At 48.4% G+C, this 25031-nt stretch overlaps 1 long non-coding RNA gene across 1 annotated transcript; it reads left to right on the top strand.

Annotated features, from left to right (window-relative positions):
* The first annotated feature begins 9967 nt into the window (after positions 1-9967).
* On the top strand, positions 9968-24339 carry LOC130540560 (uncharacterized). The gene is made up of 3 exons (XR_008954556.1): positions 9968-10345; positions 12569-12667; positions 18912-24339. It is a non-coding gene; the product is annotated as an uncharacterized LOC130540560 (long non-coding RNA).
* Positions 24340-25031: the final 692 nt, after the last annotated feature.

Here is a 25031-nt window from a genome sequence, read left to right as displayed (position 1 = left end):
ATGCATGTGCGCCTGCGCACACGAGCCTCGGAGTCCACAAGCTTACCTTATTCCCCGGCTGCTTACAAATGTTGAAAAGCACGATGGGTGGCCAGGCGTGGTGGCTCACGCCTGTAATCCCAGCACTTTGGGAGGCCGAGGCGGGCGGATCACGAGGTCAGGAGATCGAGACCATCCTGGCTAACACGGTGAAACCCCGTCTCTACTAAAAATACAAAAAATTAGCCGGGCGTGGTGGCGGGCGCCTGTAGTCCCAGCTACTCGGGACGCTGAGGCAGGAGAATGGCGTGAACCCGGAAGGCGGAGCTTGCAGTGAGCCGAGATCTCACCACTGCACTCCAACCTGGGCGACAGAGTGAGACTCTGTCTCAAAAAAAAAAAAAAAAAGAAAAAAAAAGAAAAGCACGATGGGGTTCCTGTTCAGGTTTCCTCTTCTCTTCTCCCTCCCGCCCCTAAAGTCTGGCTCCTTCTAGAGAGAAGTTTTCTTCTCAGTCTCCCTATTTTTCTAAAGCCCAGGGATGCTTAGAAAGAAAAGGGGGATGATGTAGGGGTCAAGTGAGGGGTCCTCACTTTCAGGTCAGCTTCGTTCCACCATCCTGGTCAGTGTTCTCCCACCGGCCTCCACCAACCTCTACTACCACTGCCTCGCCCGTTATACCCAGGAGAAGGTGAAAACAAAGCATGGTGTCTGCCCCCTGCAGACTGGGGGGTTGGACTTGCGGAGCCTCCAGGCTTGCCAATCACCCAGGCGGCTGTCCCTTCTCCATCCCCACTTACAAACCCTGTCACTGCAGCTCTGTGCTCTTCCTGGTCCCCTTCCTGCTACTAACCTGGTGTCTTTGCTCGGTCCATCCCCTTCCAGCTTGCCCTCAACCACTGTCCCTGGCTCCTTTTCCTCCAAGCATGCCAGGAGTTCCCCAAGTCCTCGTCCTTGGACATCTTTTCTCCAGGGGACCTCAGAGACCGTTTGAGTCATTCAGACGTAGCCATTTTGCCAAGGTGGAGCCCTCTCCTGGGCAAACTTAGTTACTGCCGCAGCTTTGTGCCTCTGGAAGTGACTCCAGCCCTGCCTTCTCTTTCAGGCTCCAGCCTCTGCCCGCACTGCTTGCAGTACCCTACTCATGTATCCTCTTCATGTGCCCCTCCCCGGTCATATGGGTCCCTTCTGGCCCTTGCCCAGCTTATACTCTGTCCGATCCTCACAGTCACCCTGTCCCCTTTGCTTTTCTTTGCTGCCACTGCAGGCCCACCTCAGCCTCCTGCACACTCTCTTCAGATCAGCCTCCCAATCTCCAGCATCTGGAGTGTTCTGGGGCTGCCTGAGAGAGAGACATGAATACATGTCACCCTGCCTTCCTCACATGTACCAGAAGGTTTGATTTTTTTTTTTTTTTTTTTTTTTTGACTGAGTCTTGCTCTGTCACCAAGCTGGAGTGCAGTGGCACGCTCGGCTCACTGCAACCTCCACCTCCCGGGTTGCAGCGATTCTCCTGCCTCAGCCTCCCGAGTAGCTGGGATTACAGGCATGCACCAGCATGCCCAGCTAATTTTTGTATTTTTAGTAGAGACAGGGTTTCACCATGTTGGCCAGGATGGTTTTGATCTCTTAACCTCGTGATCCGCCCGCCTTGGCCTCTCAAAGTGCTGGAATTACAGGCGTGAGCCACCACGCCCAGCCCTGATTATTATTATTATTATTTTAAACAATAATCTGGGCCAGGCACAGTGGCTCACACCTGTAATCCCAACACTTTTTGGGAGGCTGAGGCAGGAGGATTATTGAGCCCAGGAATTTGAGACTAGCCTGAGCAACATAGTGAGACCCTGTCTCTACAAAAAGTAAAAAATTAGCCAGGCATGGTGGCACATGCCTGTAGTCCCAGCTACTCAGGAGGCTGAGATAGGAGGATCACTCGAGCCCAGAAGTAGAGGTTACAGTAAGCTGTGATCTAGTCACTGCACTCCAGCCTGGGCAACAGAGCAAGATGCTGTCTCGAAATGTAAATAAACACTGAACTGACCATGTCACAGCCCTTTCAATGGCACCTCTCTTCTAGGATAAACTCCCAAACCTTCCTAGAGCCTGCGGGGCTCCAGCCTCTCTTCACACCATGTTCCCTGATACCCAGCCACAGTGACCTTTTCCCTGATCCCCTCCTGCCCTCCTGGGGCTCCTGATCCCCCCAGCTTTCCTCTGCAGGCCACAGGGCTTTGGGGCATGCCGCTTTCCCTGTCTGAAATGCTTTTCCCTCTTCTCTTCACCCATGTAATGCCTCTTATCCTTTCAATATCAGCTCAGCTGTGGCTTCCTCAGAACAGCCTTGCCCTGACTCCTAAGGCAGGTAAGCCTCCCCACTGCTATATGCACTCCTGGCATCAGGAGCACCTCTTTAGTTGGACTTATCGACACTTGGAATTTTATGTTTGCATGGTTACTTCATTTAATGCCTGGCTCACACACTAGAGGATTGTAGGATGAGGAGTATGTTTTTGTGCATCACTGAATTCACAGGGCAGTGCCTGGTACACGGGAAGCCTTTGATAAATATTTGAGAGATAAATGAACTAGTCAGCAGTCTCAGGCTGGACAAGGAGGAAATTTTCACCAAAAACCAAATGGTACCTGCTCAAGATCTGAGTCCCTTCATCATGTCACTTACCTGCTCAAGAACTTTCCGTGACTCCCTATACCCTCACAACTAAGTCTAAAGTCCTCAGATTTTTTAGATTTTCCAAATTTCTTTTCTTTTCTTTTTTAGAAATGGGGTCTCACTATGTTACCGAGGCTGGTCTCAAGCTCCTACGCTCAAGTGATCCTCCCGCCTTGGCCTTACAGGTGTTAGCCACCATGCCCGGTGATTTCCTTTATTTTCTATCACTATCCTTTGCTTCCACCAAGCAAACTTATTAGCCCTTAAGCATACCTTGGTTAGTTTGACCTTCATGTTATTTTCTTTGCCTGGAAGAACTCTGATTTCGTCTTTATCTTCACTTAAATCCTACTCGTTCTTTAAGACCAAGATCATGTCCCACAAAGCCTTCCCTGTCCATGTTAGCACTTGCTGAGCTCCTATGACCTATACTGTCTGTACATCCAGAATATCAGACATTGTTAACCTTGGAAGGGTCTCAGAGATCACTGGTTCAACAAGAGTCTGAGCAACCTCTAAATTCATGTTTCCCAAACTTTCCACATTCGAGTACCAGTGTCACAATTCATGCCAAATCCATATTCTACCTAAAATGTTATTTACTTGATATTTTTCTTTAAATCAACTTACTATTTCTTACTCAAGTATGTTTATTGTTTTTTTTAAAAAGCCTTCTAGCACTACAGTAACTGCAAAACCACCCGTTACTTGCCAAAATCAAAAGTAATTATAAAAATAAGTAAAACAATAACAATGTGTTTCGATTCTAGTTGGACACCATTGCCTGCTGAAAGCTCTTGCAGTTGAATCTTCCTCTCTGTTAAAAAGGGAAAGAAGAGAAACACACGTTAGAGAGGTGTTAAAGACATACTAGCACCAAACTGAGACATTCTCTTCGAGGAAACTGGAAGAATCAAACAACCCAAATGCCCATTGATGGGAAAGATATGTTTTTGTTATTATAAAATATACATAACATAAAATTTTACCATTTTTAACCACTTTTTTTTTTTTGATAGGAGTCTCGCTTTCTCACCCAGGCTGGAATGCAGTGGCGTGATCTTGGCTCACTGAAACCTCTGCCTCCCGGGTTCAAGCAATTCTCCTGCCTCAGCCTCCGGAGTAACTGGTACTACAGGTGAACGCTGCCACGCCCGGCTCATTTTTTGTATTTTAGTAGAGACGGAGTTTCACTGTGTTGCCCAGCCTGGTGGCAAGCTCCTGAGCTCAGGCAATCCGCCCGCCTTGGCCTCCCAAAGTGCTGGGATTACAGGCGTGAGCCACCGTGCCCGGCCCATTTTTAACCACTTTTAAGTGTACAGTTCAGTGGCATTAATTACATTCACATTGTTATGCAGCCATCACCATCATCCAACTCCAGAACTCTTCCCAAACTGAAACTCTGTACCTATCAAACGATAATCCCCATTCCTCTCCCCACCCCAGCTCCTGGCAACCACCATCCTACTCTCATCCCTGTGCATTTATTCTAGGCACCTGATGTAAGTGGAACCATACAGTATTTATCCTTTTGTGACTGGCTTATTTCACTTAGCATAATGTCCTCAAGGTTCATCAATGTTGTAGCATTTGTCAGAGTTTAAGGCTGAATAATATTCCATTGTATGTGTATATACTACATTTTTTTAAAGTTTTTTTTCAAGACAGAGTCTCATTCTGTTGCACAGGCTGGAATGCAGTGGCACGATCACGGCTCACTGCAGCTTTGACCACCAATGCTCAAGCAATCCTCTTACCTCAGACCCCTGAGTAGCTAGCACTGCAGGAGCACACCGCCCTGCCTGGCCAATTTTTTATTTTTTGTACAGACGAGGTTTCACTATGTTGCTCAGGCTGGTCTTGAACTTCTGGGCTTGAGGGATCCTCCTGCCCTGGCCTCCCAAAGTGTTGGGATTACAGGCATGAGCCACCTCACCTGGCTATTTTGTTTATTCATCTCTTGCTGGGCACTTGGATTGCTTCCAGCTTTTGGTGAGTGTGAATAATGCTGCTGTGCTCATGAGTGTAAGGAAAGTGATATCTTTATAATAGCCTGAGCTAATCTCACACAATGGAATATTATACTGTAGTCAAAACAAAGGAACTTAAGTGACATGCAATAATATGGATGACTCTTAGCAATATAATATTATGTGAAATACCAAGTCAAAAAAGGTTATATATAGCCTGATACTATTTTTTAATAAAGAACAGTTTAAATTTAAAATAAACTTTTAAGGAATAAATAAAAGTGCTATAAAACTATTAAAAGGAAAGCAAGGGAATGATGACTATGGGATTCAGGGTTGTGAGTTGGCTGAGATGGGAGGCAGAGAATGGGATGTGGTACCATTTGGTTAGTTGTCAGTTATTGTCAAGGTCTGAGATTTTGTTTTGGGTGATAAAGTCATGGATGCTTATGATAATATTTTAAACTAATTAAAAGAAAATCTAGGCTGGGCGCTGTGGCTCACACCTGTAATCCCAGCACTTTGGGAGGCCAAGGCAGGTGGATTGCTTGAGGCCAGGAGTTTGGGACCAGTGTGGCCAACGTGGTGAAACCTCATCTCTACTAAAAATACAAAATTAGCTAGGCAAGGTAGTGCACATCTGTAATCTCAGCTACTTGGGAGGCTGAGGCACAAGAATCGCTTGAACCCAGGAAGTAGAGGTTTCAGTGAGCCCAGATTGCGACACTGCAGCCCAGCCTGGGCGACAGAGTGAGACTGTCTTAAAAAATAACAATAATAAAAGAAAAAGAAAAAGAAAAGAAAACCATGCAACGACCAATGGTGAGAGTGTATCATGAAGCAAGGAATGTGATTAATCCAGTTCTGTAAACCCAAGTTCCAGTGGAAAAAAAAGAGGGAAATAAAGAAAGAGAATTGACAAGGAAATAGCTTTCTCACTATGAAATTCAGAGTGATTTAATGTCTTGTCAATGCACCATTGAAAATCATCTGGCATTCTGCCAGAGGTCCAGGTCCCCCACTTGGGTAAGTAGTTCTAAAATATCTGTACCATGAGGCCTCCTGCTTCCTCTGCGGCCTTGCTTACCTCCAAAATGAGGGAACTCAGAACTTCTGGGGTACTTGCCTGGACAGATACTTGTGTCAGGAAATTTTTCCTTGCAGAGAGACAATTCAGCTTCTCCACAACTTCTGCCCTGCTGTCTTATTCTCGTCTTGGTGCCCGGCACAAGTTTGGGCGCACAGGAACCTGGAATTTACATATCAATTGCTTCATGCTTGACCCTGCAGCCCTGGAGCAGCAGCCAAGCCGGAATTTCCAACTGAAGACGAAAGGCCCCCAAGCTTGTCTGGGACACAGCCTTTTTGCCAAGTGTAATTCATTATTTCCTTCTGGGAGGAAATCAGCCTTGTTGTTAAAATGCTTAAGCAATTTTCTGATAAACTTTTAAAAGGATTTAGATTTCTTCTCAGGAACCAGTTTCCTATCCACCCTGCTGTTTGGAAGAGTTTTATGTATTTTATTCAGACATTATTTTTGTATGTCCATTTTAACAATGCTGCTAACCACTCTTCTTGCCTCTAAATGTATCTACCAAGAAGTCATCTTGAAGCGGCTGGCCTTTTATAGGTCTCTTCACTTGTAGCAAGATTGAAATAAAATTTTGACACATGCTCATAAATAAATAGTCTAAAAAGCCTTTTTTATGTGTGTGTGTGTGTGTGTGTGTGTGTGTTTTTTTTTCCTTGAACACAGCTGAATACTTGAAGGTGGGCTAGAATTTCTTAGCCATATTTTTACTTAACCCCGGCTGGGATTAACTGAGACTCCTTGGTCCAAAACCCTGGGCCCAACCCTGTAGGACCCCCTCCCAACTCTGATTAGTCATTCTTTCCCTGAGTCCATGGTCTTGGGAGGCCTGGGGTGAGAGAGGGAATGGGGCAAATCTAGGCCTAAACACAGCTCCATAAATCCTCACTGAGCCTCAGAACAGGGGATATGGCCATCTTCACCCCCTCTCCTGTATCTGTGGGCCAGAACCAGTCACCGGGGTAATGGCTGGGGATCCTCTGGGCAGAAGCTGACTCTGAGGCCTCTGTCCTCTTTTTAGGCGCAGAGGCTGGGGAGGAGCTGTGAATACCGGTGCCGCAGGTTGCTGCTTGGCCCTAGACCTGGCCCCCATCCAGCTCGGAAATGAGCCCCCCACCTCCCATTGGACACGGATTGTCTCCAGGCACAGCTGACTCCCAGCTGGCGGGCCTCGGCCTCACGGGCTGCCCTAGAAGGGGCCAGCCAGGGATCCCCGAAGCAGACCTAGGACTAGGCAGAGGGCCTGGGGTCTGCCAAAATTCTGGGTCTACTTTTAGGGTGTCAGCTTAATCCCAGAATTATCTTCTTAATCTTTTAAATAATTTCTTAATTATAAATGTAAATGTTGATGGTAGAAAATTTGGAAGCTATAGAGAAGTATACAGAAAATAATATCATATGAAGTCTTACCACCCAGAAATTATCACTGTCTGTATTTTGCTGGTTTTATTCCAGTAGTTAAAAAAAAAAAAAAAAAAAAAAAAAAAAAGGCTGGGCATGGTGGCTCACGCCTGTAATCCCAGCACTTTGGGAGGCCGAGGCGGGCAGATCACGAGGTCAGGAGATTGAGACCATCCTGGCTAACACAGTGAGACCCCGTCTCTACTAAAAATACAAAAAATTAGCTGGGCGTGGTGGCAGGCGCCTGTAGTCCCAGCTACTCGGAAGGCTGAGGCAGGAGAATGGCGTGAACCCAGGAGACGGAGCTTGCAGTGAGCCGAGATCGTGCCACTGCACTCCAGCCTGGGCGACAGAGCGAAGACTCCGTCTCAAAAAAAATAAAAATAATAAAAAAAGTAAATATAAAAAAGGCTGGGTGTGGTGGCTCACGCCTGTAATCCCAGCATTTTGGAAGGCTGAGGTGGGCAAATCACCTGAGGTCGAGAGTTCAAGACCAGCCTGACCAACATGGAGAAACCCTGTCTCTAGTTAAAAATATATATATATATACACACATATATATGTGTATATATACACATATATATGTGTATATATACATGTATATATATACATATATATGTGTATATATACATGTATATATACACATATATATGTGTATATATACATATATATATACACATATATATACACACACACACAAAATTAGCCAGGTGTGGTGGCACATGCCTGTGATTCCAGCTACTCGGGAGGCTAAGGTGGGAGAGTCGCTTGAACAGGGGAGGCAGAGGTTGTGGTGAGCCGAGATCATGCCATTGTTCTCCAGCCTGGGCAACAAGAGTGAAACTATCTCAAAAAAAAAAAAAAAAAAAGCAAACTATAGGATTATTTTTGCTCCATAAATGGGATCATTCTATACCTAGTGCTTTGTATCATATTTTTAATTTTCTCTAAAAATGTTCCTGTGTGATTAAAAGTTTGAATTTTTAGTGGGCATTAAGGTGCACAAGCTCCCCTCTCTTCCAACTGCAATTCCCTCTCCCCTGACAATCCCCCAGCTTTCAAGGGCTCCTAGTACCTGGTCTATGGAGCTGTAGCTGCATACTCTTCCAGGGGTTTGGGATCTCTTTGGGGGCAAGAGGAGGACCAGAGCCAGGCCACAGGGACTCTCAAACTCATGGTGGGGGCAGACCTTTTAGCTCTGACTAGAGCCTGCTGCACCCACTCCCCATACCCAGGCACAGAGAAATTGGAGAGATTCTTTGCTTTGGGTTCATCTTCCCACCCTAGTCATGCAAGAAATATTACCCTGTCTCCTTTCACCTCCCATTTTCCTTGGGAATTGGGTCTCCAGGGTTTCTGAGGCTGCCCAGTAGCTCCAGGCCACTTTGAGCAGCCTCAGCCATTCCCCACTACCTCCCCACTTCCCCTTGGCTCTGGCAGCCCTGGGCTTGAGCTGACTTTCCTGGGAACTGTTGGTGGGAACAGTTAAATGGAAGGAAATGGTGGGTAGGGGTCAGAAGACAAAAGGGGACTTAGGGCTAATGTTTGATGTTTGAGGTTAAAGAAAAACTCTCACCCCTCCCCTTCTGGGGAGCTGCTGGGAGCCTTAGAATGGCCCCTGCAATGACACAGGGTGGGATGGGGAGGGAGAATTGGTAAGACCTGGAAAGAAAGGGGGCACAGCTTTGGTGCCTTGACTTGGTTAAGCAGAGACAAGGGGCCCTTCCCTTCCCCCTCAAAAGCTCCTCCCCTCCCAAGCCCCCTTCCCAGCCCCCAGGCCCCTGTCCTTACTGTGCATGTCCACCAGCCCAAAGCCTTTCCTGGAGTCATCTCCACCTTGTGGATCCTTTGCACATCTGGCAGCTGAGAGAAATGTGCAAATTCCTTTCTTATTCCATGAGGAATCTCTAAGCTCAGACTCCAGAGGCAGGCCAGTGACAGTCGCCCATCCTTGTCGTCCAGTTTAACCTGACCCAGAGAAATAATGGGGCTTTGAGAGTTGTTCCCAGAGCTCCTTCCTTCACCCAATTCAGTAATAATTTTATCCATAGCTCATCTTGTGCAGTACTTTATTTTATTATTATTAGTTTTTGAGACAGGGTCTCACTCTGTCATCCAGGCTGGAGTGCAGTGGCATGATCTCAGCTCATTGCCAACCTCCACCTCCCGGGTTCAAGTGATTCTCCTGCCTCAGCCTCCCAAGTAGCTGGGATTATAGGCGCCCGCCACCATGCCCAGCTAATTTTTGTATTTTCAGTAGAGAAGGGGTTTTGCCATATTGGCCAGGCTGATCTTGAACTCCTGACCTCAGGTGATCTGCCAGCCTCAGCCTCCCAAAGTGCTGGGATTACAAGCGTGAGTCACCGTGCCCAGCCTTGTGCAGTATTTTAAACCGCGTGTTCACATGTATCTTCTGACTTGATCTGCTAACCTTGCTCTCAGGTAAGTAGAACTGGTCTTATGTTCCTTATTTTATAGCTGAGAAACTGAGGTCTGAAGTCAGACTGTTGGTAATGTCAAAACGTGGATCCCCTGATCCTCAGACCCCAACCCCAGCCCTCCTGCCTCTATACTCAGCTCTCCTGGACACTGAGAGGTCAAGTTACCTCTCTCTGTGGTTTCCATACCTGCAGATTTCAGAGTGAGACAGTCTCTGGCTCTTCCAAATCTAAATGCTGCTGAAATCTCCACCCAGAAAAACCTTTCTATCTCCAGACATCTCTGTCTTAATCCGTTCCCCTTGGTGGATCGTGGCTGGGAGGAGGGAGGAGGAGCTCTCGTTGTGAAGCCTCTCCTAATTGATTTCTCTCTGATGAGGTGACATAATCCTTTCTGGCTGCCCTTACAGCTTCTCCAGTTTCTTGAAACAGCTCCATATTCTTTCTCCTGGCCTCCCACATATTCCCTGGGCTAGAAATCTCTTTCTTGATTTTAATCTTGGCAGCCACCCTCCATGACAGCCTTAGGTCTGCACATTCATCGAGAGAGCCTTGCTTCCTTCCCAGAACCCTGCACACGGGTGTACATGGGTACACATACATGCACACACACATGCACACACATATGCACACACATGTACACACTTACATGCACGCGCGCACACACACACATATACACACACACATCCTTTGTTAGGAGTGAGTTTACTACTACATTCTGGCCTGTCTCCCACGTTCGAGTCAGGCGAAGGGGAACAGCAGCTTTGAAGATGGATTTAACCAGTTCTTCCTGAGGTGAGGCCTTTCTTGCCAGATCTATCAATGGCTTGTTGGGGGTCAAGGGAAGGTTCGAGGCCTGCTGTTTGTTCTTTGCTCAGTCTTGGGACAGCTCGGGGAAACAGGCTTGCCTGGGCAGTCCTGACCCCACGGCTAGGAAAGTCGACACCATTCTCCTAGACCACTGGCTGCCTTTTCCTTCAAGACCCCCAATCCCTTTACCAAGCCCCTCACCAGGAGGAGAGCCCCAGAGACCAGGTGGGCTGAAGCAGAGGCCTGTGGCCCCAGACCCTCTGAGCCAAGCTGGGTCAGAACTCAGGCCTCCCACCCTATCATTCTTGTCCCCCACTTTCATCCAGCCTGCTCTGGGGGAGGGAAGAAGGAGATTGGCTGGGTGCAGTGCAGTGTTTCTGGGGACTGGGGGGGCAGGGGAGTCCATTCAAATTGACAAAAATAGAACATCAGCCTCATATCATTTTTCTCAAAACAAGATTTATTGAAGTTCTGTCGGTGAAAATCGCTGCTGTGTGGAACGCTTAACTTATAGATTAGATTACTCAGTCGTGCCTTACTACATTTTTCATTAGAAAAATATTGGCTGGGAGAGTTTGACCTCATAATCTCTGCATTTTAAACAATAACCAGAGGAAAACCAAATAGAAGGCACAAGTTAACGGTTTTCTCCCCCCAGCATTTCCCCCTGGGAGAGATCGGAGCGAGGGCCTGGGAAGGGAACAGGAGTGGAATCTGCTGTGTGAGCAATTCCCCATCTCCCGGCCCAGTCCCCAGAGGCTGCGGGAGGCGGCTGGGGGTGACAGGAGGCGGTGGGCTGCCCTGAGTCCTTGGGGCTTGGGCCCTGCCAGATCCCTGCCTCAAGTGGCCCAGAGCTCTGCAGGGCCCCAGCCCAAGGTAGGTTAGCGTACATGAGGGGAGGAGGGGCTGAAGCATCAGGAGGGAGAGGGCATTTTTTCTGTCCCCCAGGGAGAGCTCAGTCTAGGTAGGGACACAGGAGCCATAAAGATTCAGGTGAGTGTATCATATCCTCACATTGTACCCTGTGAATATGCTCAATCTTTATTTGACAATTAAGTACTAAAAAAAAAAAAAAAAAAAAGTAAAGACCCAGAAGAATCCAGAATCCCAGGGCAACTCCGGAGCTCTATAGGAAGCTGCAGGAGTGGAGAAGTGAGGACAGAACTACCCCTTGCTCCTCCACCAGAGGGGGAGAAGTCTCCTTACAGGGGGATTTTATGAAGGAAGGAGCAACTCCAAGGTGAGGCTGAGCTGGTGCAGTCTAGGCTGGCCTAGGGCATTCTGACCATTCCTCTCAGCCCAGGGGCAAAGGTACCTAAAGCACCCTAGGCCTGAAGCCCCCAGGCTGAGCCTGCAGGAGCTGGCTGCTGGCTCCAGGCTCCAGGGAAGGGAAGGGGGCCATCCAGGTGCAAGCAGATCCCGGGCCACTTTACGACTGCTGATCTGATTCCTTGGAGAGTGGAACCCCCACCCCCTACTCGGTTTCTACTTTCCGAGGCTTTGGTGATTTCCAAGTTCTGACACAGTCATTAGTTACAAAGAGCAATTATTTTTTCTTTGTCATTAAGTCATTTTTTAAATGGCTCCAGGCGACATCACAGAACAAAGAAACAAAATATCCATGAAAAGGCTTAATCACAAATTACTAATTATTTAACCCCCCCCCACAAATCGTGAAATCTGAACCCCATGAAAAAAGAGAAGGTCTCCCGTCCTTAAGCTCGCCATGGCTCTTAGGCACCTAATCCATCATGATGGGGGGGGGGCACTTCCTGGCCCCCTCTGAGCCCCGGGGGAGGGGGTGGTAGGGAGTCCCCCATTGCTGACCTTTGAAGTCACCTTCTGCCCATAGATACAGCCCTTCAGCCAATGGGGGGGCAGCTTGAAAATGAGTGGGGGACCCAGCCAGAGCCCCCGTACCTTGGGCTTGCGATGCCTCCACCCCTCCTCCCAGGCCAGCAGCCTCTGGCCGCGGCATTCCACTCTGGGCCCTTTGAAGCCTTTGGGCCACAAGCAGAGGAGCCGCCCCCTGCCGTGGGGCTCCTAGAATCTCCAGCTGGAAAACAAACCGGAGGAGGAAGTAATCCTGGAGGGGAAGCTCCAGGGTCCCCAGACGTGAGGAAATAAAATGTGTTTGACACCAAGATATATGGGAGGAGGGGGGACGTCCGGGGTTTGGGCCCCTCTATCGGCCAGGCTTTCTCCTAGGGCGGATTGCGGTATCCTTATCTGACCCTTGCTGAGAGAGAAGGAGCAGCGTGGAGGAGGCGGCAGTCAGGGAAGCCTTGTCTCAGTCCAAGAGCAAAGGTGAGTCTGCCAGGGCAGTGGGTTCGGAGGGAGGGCCGGCCTCCGAGGAAATGCCCACACTTGCCTCACCTTTCTGCCCACTACCTCCAGTTTCCCTAGAGCAGCCTATCCCGAGCTTGAGAGACCAGCAGTCATGGAGAGAAAGAGCCCGGGAGGATGGGATTGAAGGTTCAGATGCGGGCCATGGAAAAGGAGGGGTAGGTGGGAGGGCGTGGTGGAGCCCCAACCTCAAAACCCACATAATCTCTCCTCACAGCTCAACCTCGAACCTGACTTCAGAGAAAGCCCACTCCTCTTCATTCATCTGTTCAGCAAACTCTTACCAAACGCTTGTTCTGTGCCAGGCAACAGGAATACATTGGTGGACACGATAGAGCTAGGTCCTGTCTTCATGGAGATCAACTTTACTTGAGTATTTTTTTGTTGAGATCTGGGTCAAAGAGAAAGTCAGAGCTATGCCCAGTGTGTCTGTCCCAGCCTTTGCCCGCTGTGGCTGTGTGGATAGTTGTCTTTGGCTGTTTTCTGACTCCCAAGTCACACTACTCTCTTAAGTACAGGTCTTGTAGGTCTCCTGGGTTCACTTCTGTGCCTGTCCTGGGCACCTGATAGAGAGGTGGGGAAGGTCAAAAGTGGAAGGAAGAAGGTAGGCAAGCAGGAGTTTAATAAACAGAACCTACTTAACAAATGGTTGGAGCCATTGTTTCTATATCACATGACCTATGAAGACCTTCAGTATAAATGTCCGAAGTACTGGAATCACAGGCGTTGTCCCAGCAAGAGAGCTTACAACTCAAACAATAGTCCCCAGCTATGCACCGTCCTCATTCTCCCTCTTTCATTTTCTTGTCAAACTGTCTCCTTTCTTCCCTCTCTTAAAATCATGCTGATCAAGGAACATCTGAAAATATGCTGGGACTTGGGCTGTCTTTATTTATTTATTTATTTATTTATTTATTTATTTTTTGAGATGGAATCTCGCTCTGTTGCCCAGGCTGGAGTGCAGTGGCGCGATCTCAGCTCACTATTCATTTATTTTTATTTTATTTTATTATTATTTTTTTTTTGAGATGAAGTTTCACTCTGTTGCCTAGGCTGGAGTGCAATGGCACGATGTCGGGTCACTGCAACCTCCGCCTCCCGAGTTCAAGTGATTCTCCTGCCTCAGCCTTACACGTAGCTGGGATTACAGGTGCGCACCTCCATGCTTGGCTAATTTTTGTATTTTTAGTAGAGATGGGGTTTCACCATGTTGGCCAGGCTGGTCTCGAACGCCTGGCCTCAGGTGATCTGCCCTCCTCAGCCTCCCAAAGTGCTGGGATTACAGGTGTGAGCCACTGTGCCTGGCCTATTTATTTATTTATTTATTTATTCTGAGATGGAGTCTTGCTCTGTCACCCAGGCTGGAGTGCAGTGGCACAATCTTGGCTCACTGCAACCTCCTCCACCCCAGTTCAAGTGATTCTCCTGCCTCAGCCTCCCGAGTAGCTGTGATTACAAATGTGCACCACCACGCCCAGCTAATTTTTGTATTTTTAGCAGAGACAGGGTTTCACTATGTTGGCCAGGCTGGTCTCCAACTCCTGACCTCAAGTGATCCACCTGCCTAGGCCTCCCAAAGTGCTGGGATTACAGGTGTGAGCCACCGCACCTGGCCTATTTATTTACTTTTTTTGAGAGAGTCTCACTCTGTTGCCCAGGCTGGAGTGCAGCAGTCTGATTTTGGCTCACTGACACATCCGCCTCCCAGATTCAAGCGATTCTCCTGCTTTAGCCTCCCACTAGCTGGGACTACGGGCTCAAGCCACCACCACACCCGACTAATTTTTGTATTTTTAGTAGAGATAGGGTTTCTCCATGTTGCCCAGGCTGGTCTTCAACCCCTGACCTCAGGTGATCCACCCGCCTTGGCCTCCCAAATTGCTGGGATTACAGGTGTGAGCCATGGTGCCAGCCCAGGCCATCTCTACTAAAAATACAAAAATTAGCCAGGCATGGAGGCAGGTGCCTGTAATCCCAGTTACTCGGGAGGCCAAGGCAGGGAGAATAGTTTGAATCCAGGAGGCAGAGGTTGCAGTGAGCTGAGCTTGCACCACCACACTCCAATCTGGGCGACAGAGCAAGACTATGTCTTGTAAATAAATAAATAAATAAATAAATAAATAAATAAATAAATCTCTTTAAACAGAACAGGCTTTTTCTTGGAGATTATCTGCTCCATCCTCCTGCTGCCAGTGATGGCAGCCACTCCTCAGACCTGTAGTAGGTATGAGCCTTGGGTAATAGCCCTCCTGTCCCCCAGCAGCCATTCTCCCTTTCTTCTTTTAATAATAATCCCCAAGTGTTAGCTGGAGCATGGCCACCTGGTTTAGGACTACATTTCCCAGACTCCCTTGCAGCTAGGTGTGGTTGGGTAACCAGATTCCAGCCAATGAGATGCAAGCAGAAGTAATGTGTGCTTCTGGACTGTGCCCATATGAAGGAGTTGACACCCTTTTCTCCCCTTTTCACTGAGTGTAAATGGTTATAGAAACTAGAGCAGTCATCTTAGACCTCAAGATGGAAGCCATGTGTTGAGAATGGTGAAAGCATAGTAAAGAGAGACCCTGGAGCCCTGACATTGGAATGGAGCTGCCACATCTGCCCTGCAGCACTTCTGCTTAGATTTTATGGTAAAGAGAAACAAACTTATTAGGTGCTTAACTTACTATAATTTTGGAATTTGCTTTATTTCTTTCCTTTTGTTTCTCTGAGCAAATGAAAAGCAAATGAGCTAAGGCAGCACCATCCGATATAATGTGAACCACATATGTATTTAAAATCATCTAGTAGATAGCACCACTGCATTCCAGCCTGGGCGACAGAGCAAGAACTTGTCTCAAAAAAAAAAAAAAAAAAAAAACTTCTAGTAGACACATTTAAAAAAAATAAAAAGAAACAGGTGAAATTAATTTATATTACATTTAACTCCATATTTTCAAAATATTACTTCAGCATGTGAACAATATAAAAATTTATATTAAAGAGATAAAGAGGTCCAGGCTCAATGGCTCACACCTGTAATCTCAGCACTTTGAGAGGCCAAGGTGGGAGGACCACTTGAACCCAGGATTTTGAAACCAGCCTGGGCAACATAGCAAGACCCCGTTTCTACAAAAATTTTAAAAATTAGCTGGGCGTGGTGGTACGTGCCTATTATCCCAGCTACTCAGGAGGCTGTGGTGGGAGGATCACTTGAGCCCAGGAGTTTGAGGCTGCAATGAGTTACAATTGCACCACTGCGCCCCAGCCTGGGCGATAGAGGAAGACCCTGTCTCAAAAAAAAAACCACAAAAACAAACAGAAAGAAAAAAGAGAGATAAAGAGTTTACATTCTTTTTTTCATGCTAAGTCTTCAAAATCCAATGTATATCTTACACTCACATCTGAATTGGACTAGCTGCATTTCAAATGCGCAATAGCCACATTTGGCTAGTAGCCAGCGCAGATTAAGGGAATTGCCAGAGGTTGAAACCAATTAGAGATTGAGGACCAGCCGTGAGTTAAGAATAATAGTTACAGTAACCACTGTTCCTACTGCTGCAAGGGCCTTTTGGCAGCATTATTCCTTTTCCAGCCAGATGCTTGGCATACCCAGAGTGCTCTGGCTTCAGCCCACGAGGAACAACTATGCCTTAGTTTACTATATTGGACCCTGGAGAAGGACTATCTTAGGAAGCAAGTAGGCCCCTAGGAAGATGGAGAAACAAAAGGAAAAGCTAGGGTATGGGTTACCCTCCAATCTCCACTTTGGCTTCAGTCAGAATGGAGTGGACCAGGAAAAACAGTACAGGTCTGATCACAGAGGTGTTATGTTCAGGGAGACCCAGGGCCATGACATATGCCTCCTGAGCTCCTCTAAAGGATCAGGCTTATCTCATATATTATGTGGCTTAAAGAAAGAACAATGATACCACATGAAGAGTCCATATTTACCAATGTAATATTTATCACCTTATCACTCCCTCATCTGGATAACAAGTCAACTTCTCCACAACCATCACAATCACCTCTTCACTTGTGACCATAATTATTGTCACTATCATTCACTGATACTGCCGTCACCCCTAAAATGATTGTTTCTGTTACTCTAGCTTCAATATCACCATGTCCTTCCCCATAACAATAGTTATCATCCTTACTCCTTTTATCCCCTTGGCAACAACCATTAACCATGGCAACACTATGACCACTCATCACCCCATTCCTGCTATTACCATAATTACTACAATCTCTGTCACTATCAATCTCACTACAACAACAGCTTCCACCATCACCATAATAATGAAATTAGGCCCTGCAGCATCTCCACCAGCTCAGTATTGTAAGGACACCCCCAGATCCCTTTTTCCTGTCTAGAAGTCTCAGAGTATACCCAAAATTTCCATCTGGTCAAAATAAGCTCTTGAACCGCTTGTCCCCTGGCAGCCCCCTCACTCAATCATTCTTGCCTCAGGCTCAAGTTTGCATTGCTGTTTAACCTTTTAGATTCTGGACTCCTTGCCTATCCTGACCACAGTCCATTGAAATCTGCACTGTCTTTCTGCCTGCTTGGATGCTCTGGCTTTGGGGCCCTTAGTTGATAACTAACTTGTGGCCACTTAGCTGTAGGCATTCTGCCGTCAGTTATAGATGCCTGCCTGGCTGGGCCTGGGGAGCTCAGCAGTGCCTTGCCCTCTCAGGGGGACTAATATCCTGCCAACAGCTTTTCTTGGATTTTTGCTGAGCACAAACAGGCTGGGTTTGTCTAGTTGATCCCTGAAGGCAGGTTGGTCCCTGAAGCCCAAAGGAAGCAAGGAAAGGGTATTTCCTGGCAGGACTTACCAATATAGAAAACCTGTCCTTGTTAGTATAGTGGTGAATAATAAAAAAGAAAGAAGGCCAGGTGCGGTGGCTCATGCCTGTAATCCCAGCACTTTGGGAGGCCGAGGTGGGCGGATCACGAGGTCGGGAGTTCGAGACCAGCCTGGCCAACATAGTGAAACCCTGTCTCTGCAAAAAATACAAAAGTTAGCCAGGCATGGTGGCACGTGCCTGTAGTCCCAGCTACTCGGGAGGCTGAGGCAAGAGAATCGCTTGAACCTGAGAGGCGGAAGTTGTGGTGAGTCGAGATCATGCTACTGTACTCCAGCCTGGGCAACAGAATGAGACTCCATCTCAAATTAAAAAAAAAAAAAAAAGAGAGAAAGAGAGTAAAGGAAAAAAAAATCCTGATGCATGGAAAGTGCCACAGGAAGGAGAAGAGGTTAGGGGCAGGAGATAAGCTCTGCTCCCCTGCTGGCTTGTCCAGTGGAGCTCACAATGGTCTTGTTCTGGCTCATGTATTTTCCAGAAAGGTTATCCCCAGAAAGAATGGAGATACGTTGCTCTTTTGTGGAAGGTGTGCTATAGAGAGAGACCTGGATATCCCACATCTCTTCCACGGACAGTGAGATCTTGGGCTCTGAAGCATTTGGGGAGAGGGACCTCCTCCAGGGGTAGCGATGGTAGTGACCATGTTAGAGGCAGCAGGAACTGTCACCTCTCCCCACCCCTGGACTCTGGCCAAAGCCCCTCCAGTCACTCTCTTGTCCTCTCAGGGATGCATAGGCACCTATGTTTTCTGCAAGCAGTCAACTCCTCCAGTTACACATGGTTTGAGTCCCTGCATGGGGAGAGAAAGGACCCAGTATATGCATCTGGATTGAGTTCAGATCCCAAAGCGCATCTCTTGACCTGATCATGTAATCCAAAAGGAATTGCTCTCCAATCCCCAGATCTGAATAAATTTTACCAGAGTGCTATGGCATGGAGGGGTGAAGTAGGAAGAAGGGAACTGGATTCTTGTTTGATGTTTTGAGACCAGATTCCTTCTCAATGCCTGGCACAAGGCTCTGCCCAAGGCAGAGACTATCTACAGAAAAAATCGGATTGGAGGCTCCCTGGCATGTGCACAAGCCTGCTTACACTTTGAGGACAGCCCAAATGCTCAGTAGTTACCCCCTACCTCACCTGCAATGCTGGGCAAACGGATGATGGAGTGACCCTGGGAGGTGGCCAGGTGGGAGGGAAACTAGTAGCTTCCCCTTGCCACCACCAGAAGACATAATGGCCATAGACATACCAGTTAATAAGCACAACCTCTCCCCACTTCCATCACCAGAGAAAAGGGATACAGTCCTCCCTTTCCCCCTCTTCCTTTCATTCATTTGTTCCATTTTTAATTTAGTGACTACTGTGTGCTGAGCACTGGAGCTTGGTGACCCAAAGATGAATAAGACTCGACTCTTATCCTTAAGGAGCCTGCAGTCTGATCAAGTCATTACTGAGAAGAGAGGAAGGAAAAGATACCCTTGGCCTTTCCAACTTGTCAAGGGTCAACTGAATTCCTGAGCTGGTCCCCCTGAGAGGGCAGTGGGCGAGATTCCAGCAGGTAATGGATGAGCACAGCTATGCCCTGACAGGGACATTGCCTGCAATTGGTTCCAGTCATATATGGAGCCAAACTGCTTTGAAAATTGGGGGGGGATGGTGACAGAAGAGAGCAGGCCCGCCCCTCCCCCATCCCCTAGGAGCCTAGGGCCCTGTCTTGATCCCCCTTCTGGGAGATGAAACGTGTGGTTTCCCAAAGCTAGGAGCAGAGCAAATATCTTCTGCCTCGGAGGGGTTGGTCTCTGCACAGGCTGGGAACCCCCAGGGAAGCAGCACTGAGGGCCCTAGGAGAGAGGGCAGAGGCCAGAGGCAGGGTACTGCCTGCTCAGAAGGTCAGATTCCAGAGCAAACAGCAAGCTGTCTGCCTTTTCAGACTCTGAAAGGATGGGGGTAGGGGCAGGAAGGGAGGGTGAAAGTTTAGAGCCCCTGTGGGTGGGGAAGGGGCCTCTAGGGTCTGACAGGCACCCCCAGGACACTGTGTCTGCCCAAGCGTTTGCTGGGAAAGTAGAGGCCAGTGCAGCCACCGGTTGAGTGCCGCCACTGGGTCAGCACAGCGGCCGGGTGAGTGCAGCCCTCGGATTTTGCCCCAATAACCAGAGTCCCATTAGCACAGTCTGAACAGGGGGCCTGGAAGAGCACTTCGCCCTCCTCTGTCATTTAGGGGGGAAACAGTTCACACAGGGACAACTACCATCTTGAGTCTCTTCTGTCAACTGCCCTGTGGTCTGTCTGGCCACACTGGGACAGAGCATCACTCCAGTAAACCCTCTGAGCTCATTTCCCTAGCTGAGCAGGTTCCCGCCTCTGTTCCTAGAGCACCAGCACGAGTGAGCCTCAGGAACCACCCCAGATTTTAGGAGTTAGGAGTGGGTCTAGCTGTGTTGATGGCCACCTGGGGCTCTGGTGAACTCTAGCCTCCTCCCATCCGCCCACCGAGGGCATCGTCAGGCCTCTGTGCTGAGCCATTTGCCTCCTGCTCTGCCCCAAACCTGTTCAGCCCCCAACATTCTCACTTTCCTGTCCCCTTCATGCTTCTTAGGTCATTTCTCTCTGCTTCTGCAAACCTCCCTGCCAAATGTTCCCCCACCCCAAACCAACCCTTTTCATCTCTATGTCCCCCCGTGTACACCTCTCTCAAAATGCAGGGCCACGGGGCCCTCCTTCTTAGGGACTAGGCCATGCCTAGGGGTAGGGCTGGTGTGGCATTAGTGACAAAAACTGCTATGTCTACCCACGTAAATCACATAAATATACAAGCAGGGGCCAGGCGTGGTGGCTCATGCCTATAATCCCAACACTTTGGGAGGCCGAGGCGGGTGGATAACTTGAGGCCAGGGGTTCAAGACCAGCCTGGCCAACATAGTGAAACCCCGTCTCTACTAAAAATACAAAAATTAGCTGGGGGGGTGGTGGTGCACGCCTGTAATCCCAGCTACTCAGGAGGCTGAGGCAGGAGAATCGCTTGAACCCGGGAGGTAGAGGTTGCAGTGAGCCGAGATCTTGCCATTGCACTCCAGCCTGGGCAACAGAGTGAGACTCTGTCTCAAAAAAAGAAAAAAAAAAAAAGCAAAAATTAGCCTAGCATGGTGGTGCAGGCCAGCTACTTGGGAGGGTAAGGCTGGAGAATTGCTTGAACCCGAGAGGCAGAGGCTGCAGTGAGCTGAGATTGCGCCACTACACTCAAGCCTGGGCGACAGAGTCAGACCCTGTCTCAAAAAAAAAAAAAAAAAAGAAGCCGGATTGGTGGCGTGAACCCCAGTGTGGAGCAAAAAAAAGGGCTGGCCCTGGGACAGAGGCCTGAAGAACATGGACCGGGTTCTCTCCTGAGAAATGCTGCCAAGGCCTGTCTAATCGCAGGTGCCTGTGGCCCAGCTACTATCCAAGTGTGTCCCTTCCAAATTCATGTGGAACCCTAATCTCCACTGTGGTGGTAATAAGAGGTGTGGCCTTTGGGAGGTGATTAAGACTCGAGGGCTCTGCCTTCATGAGTGGGATTACTGTCCTTAGAAAAGAGGCTGAAGGGAGCTCCCTAGCCCTTCCCCCCACATAAGGATGTAGCAAGGAGACATCAGGCTGGGCGCGCTGGCTCATGCCTGTAATCCCAGCATTTTGGGAGGCGGAGGTGGGCAGATCACTTGAGGTCAGGAATTCAAGACCAGCCTGGCCAAAATGGTGAAACCCTGTCTCTACTAAAAATACAAAAATCAGCTGGGTGTGGTGGTGCGTGCCTGTAGTCTCAGCTGCTTGGGAGGCTGAGACACATGAATCGCTTGAACCTGGGAGGTGGAGGTTGCAGTGAGCCGAGATCTTGCTACTGCACTCCAGCCTGGGTTACAGAGTGAGACTCCGTCTCAACACAAAAACAAAAACAAAAAAGAAGAAGACATCATCTTTGAAGCAAGACCTTACCAGACACTGAATCTCTTGGCGCCTTGATCTTAGACTTCCCAGACTCCAGAACTGTAAGAAATAAATTTCCAGGCTGGATGTGGTGGCTCATACCTATAATCCCAGCACTTTAGAAGTCAGAGGTTGTACAGATAGCTTAAGCCCAGGAGTTTGAGATCAGCCTGGGCAGCCTGTATCTCAGAGAAACCCCGTCTCTTAAAAAAAAATACAAAAATGAGCCAGGCATGCTGGCATATACCTGTAGTCCCAGCTACTTAGGAGGCTGAGGTGGGAGGATGGCTTGGGCCTGGGAGGCAGAGGTTGCAGGTGAGCTGAGATTGCACCACTGCACTCTAGCCTGGGTGACAGAGCAAGACCGTGTCTTAAAAAACAACAACAACAACAACAGCAACAACAAGAACAAAACAAAAAAATTCCCTTGTTTCTAAATTACCCAGTTTAAGTTATTTTGTTAAAGCAGCAGGAGCAGATGAAGCTGTCTTCATCTGCTCCTCCCAATTCCCAGAACTCTTCTCAGGACCTCAAACAGGCCTGGACAATGAGTCAGGAGAACATCTAGGGTGGAGTGGGGAAGGATTTGACCCCTTGCTGTTTCTCCAGCCAGTAAACCCAATCTCACTGCTCCTGCCACTCTTGCCCAAACACAGTGCAAAGAGGGAGCTGGTCTCCTTCTCAAATGTCCTCCTGTCTCCAGGCCATGTCTGTCTGTAGCCTATCTGGGGCTGAGGGCTTAGCAAATAGGAGAGGAGCTGGGCACAGTGATTCATGTCTGTAATCCCAGCACTTTGGGAGCCCAAGGTGGGAGGATCACTTGTGTCCAGGAGTTAGAGACCAGTGTGGGCAACATAGTGAGACGATGTCTCTACAAAAAAGAAAAAAGGCCAGCCATGGCGGCTCACACTTGTAATCCCAGCAATTTGAGAGGCTGAGGCAGGCGGATCACCTGAGGTCAGGAGTTCAAGACCAGCCTGGCCAACATGGCGAAACCCTGTCTCTACTAAAAATACAGAGATTAGCTGGTCATTGTGGCATGTGCCTGTAATCTCAGCTACTCGGGAGGGAAACCCTGTCTCTACTAAAAATACACAAATTAGCCGGGCATGGTGGCGTGTGCCTGTAATCTCAGCTACTCGGGAGGCTGAGGCTGCAGAATCACTTGAACCCAGGTGGCGGAGGTTGCAGTGAGCTGAGATAGCTCCACTGTACTCCAGCCTGGGCTACAGAGCAAGACACCATCAAAAAAAAAAAAAAAAAAAAAAAAGAAAAAAACTAGCCTGGCATGGTGGCATGCGCCTGTGTTCCCAGCTATTCCGGGGCTGAGGTGGGAGGAGGGAGGATCACTTGAACCCAGTGGGCAGTGAGCCATGATTGTGCCACTGCATCCCAGCCTGGGCAACAGAGTGAGACTGTCTCAGAAAAAAAAAAAAAAAGGGAAACAGGAGAGGGAGGTCTTCTGGGAATGACAATGACACTCACTCACAGGCACACACATCCAGCGAATGCACACGGACGCCCTGGCTCAGGTCCACACTTCTATATGCCTGTGCACTCACACTTGTATGTGTGCACCCTGTCTTATCCATTCAGTCATCCAACAAATATTCATGGAGCAACCGCTCTGCCCCAGGCACCGGGCTAGGAGCCGGTGTGACAACAATGAACGAGACAGACCTAGACCAGTGGTCCCAGCCTCCATGGAGCTTACAGCCTAGCAGGAGAGAGATATATATATTAAATGAATATTTACACAGAATTGTTAAAGACAGTCAAATCATAATAAGGGTCATGGTGGAGAAAATTTCACTGGACTCTAAGAGAGCAGGGGGTCCACACAGGGTCTTCACTTAGAGTTACGCAGGCTGCACCACACAAGAGGGCTCCAGGAGAGCATGACCAGTGTCTGTGTCTTTGTGACAGAAGGGGTGCCTCTTTTTAACTCTCTCAAAGCCATCTCCTGCGCTGGCGGTGTCCTGAGGTGGCGGTGGCTAGCTTAGTCTGGGGGTCAGTTTCACATCTACTATCCCGCATGCCCAATCTCATAAGGTCTCAAGCCCAATTTCAGGATCAATCTTGCTTTCAGACAGAGTATTGCAGAACACCCTATCATACGCTCGCACAATCATCCACACTGCTCGACATCACACACAGGCTCCAACACCCTATTACAGACATAGCTTTCACACACACTTGAGGATGCTCACAATCACACGAAGATCCTCACACACATACTGTCACATGCATACACAGCCTCACGAAAGTCACACATAAGCCTTCATATCCTATCACACATGCGGTTCCTTACACACCACATCACCCGTATACCCTTTGCTTCATTACAGCCACACACAGTTCCTCACACTCTGTTACACACACACACATGCGCACACACAGTCTCTCGTACACGCAGACGGTCACGCTCCTGTTAGGCTTCTGGAGACAGGCATGTGCAGCCCCTGATCACAGCTAAATGTCAGCGAGTCCCTCTCCTCCCAGTTAGAGATGAATTGTTGCTCGGGAGATATTTCATCCTTAATGCCTCCTGCTTGAACTGGAGCATGCATCTCGGGGAGGTTACGTTCCTCCCAATCCGTCTGCTGTCCCCCGGCTGGCTCAGGGAGCTGCCCTCCTGCCTTTCAGCTTTCATGAGGGGAGAGGAGAGCTCCCCCTCTCCTTACAGCCTCTGCCCAACCCAACCCTTCCGTCCGGCCAGCTCAGCTCCAGGAAAAAGACCAAAGCCCAGGCAGCCGCCCAGTCCCCCTTCCCAGCTCCCAGCTTAGGAGATGTCCCCAGAGCCCAGGGGCCATAGCCTGGCCACACCCAACCCCTACCCCAGCTGCTAACTGCAGTCCGGGCCAATACAGACTCCGTGGCTTAGAGAAGAGTTGAGGTTAGAGAGATAGGATGTGGTATTGAGAAGCCTGGCATTGAGAGACAGCCACTCTTAAGAGTTGGTCTGCACCCACATCCCTCCTTGTCATAAACAAAACCAACAAAAAGCATGATTGATGCCAATATGAGGGTAAATTAACACAACCTTTCAGGAGGGAAGTTGGGTAAGAAGTATCCCCAGCCTCCAAAAAGTATACCCCCTTATCCCTAGCAATGTCTAGGACTGTATTGTAAGGAAATAAACAGGAATAGTCCAGACGATTTAACTTCAAGGGGCTCATTCCTGCCTTGTTTATAAGAGTGAAAAATTGGAAACAACCTAAACATCCCACAGTAGGGATTGGCAATGGTACAACCATCAACAGAATACCATGTAGCCATTAAAATGATGGCGTGGAAGAATGTTTAGCATCATTGAAAGACATTCACAATGTAACGTTGAGTAAAACAAGCAGGTTGCAAAACAGTATGTATACTAAATGCAATGTGGTAGCCTGGATTGGATCCTGGAATAAGAAAAGGACATTAGTGAGAAAACTACCGAAAGCCAAATAAAATCTGAAGTTCAGTCAATAATAACATACCAATGCTGATTTCTTAACTCTGATAAATATAGCTT

Source organism: Pan paniscus, chromosome 8 (genome assembly GCF_029289425.2).
Source record: "Pan paniscus chromosome 8, NHGRI_mPanPan1-v2.0_pri, whole genome shotgun sequence".
Taxonomy (NCBI): Eukaryota; Metazoa; Chordata; class Mammalia; order Primates; family Hominidae; genus Pan; species Pan paniscus.
The sequence above is the reverse complement of the archived record's forward strand: the minus strand, read 5'-3'. Positions and strand labels throughout refer to the sequence as shown.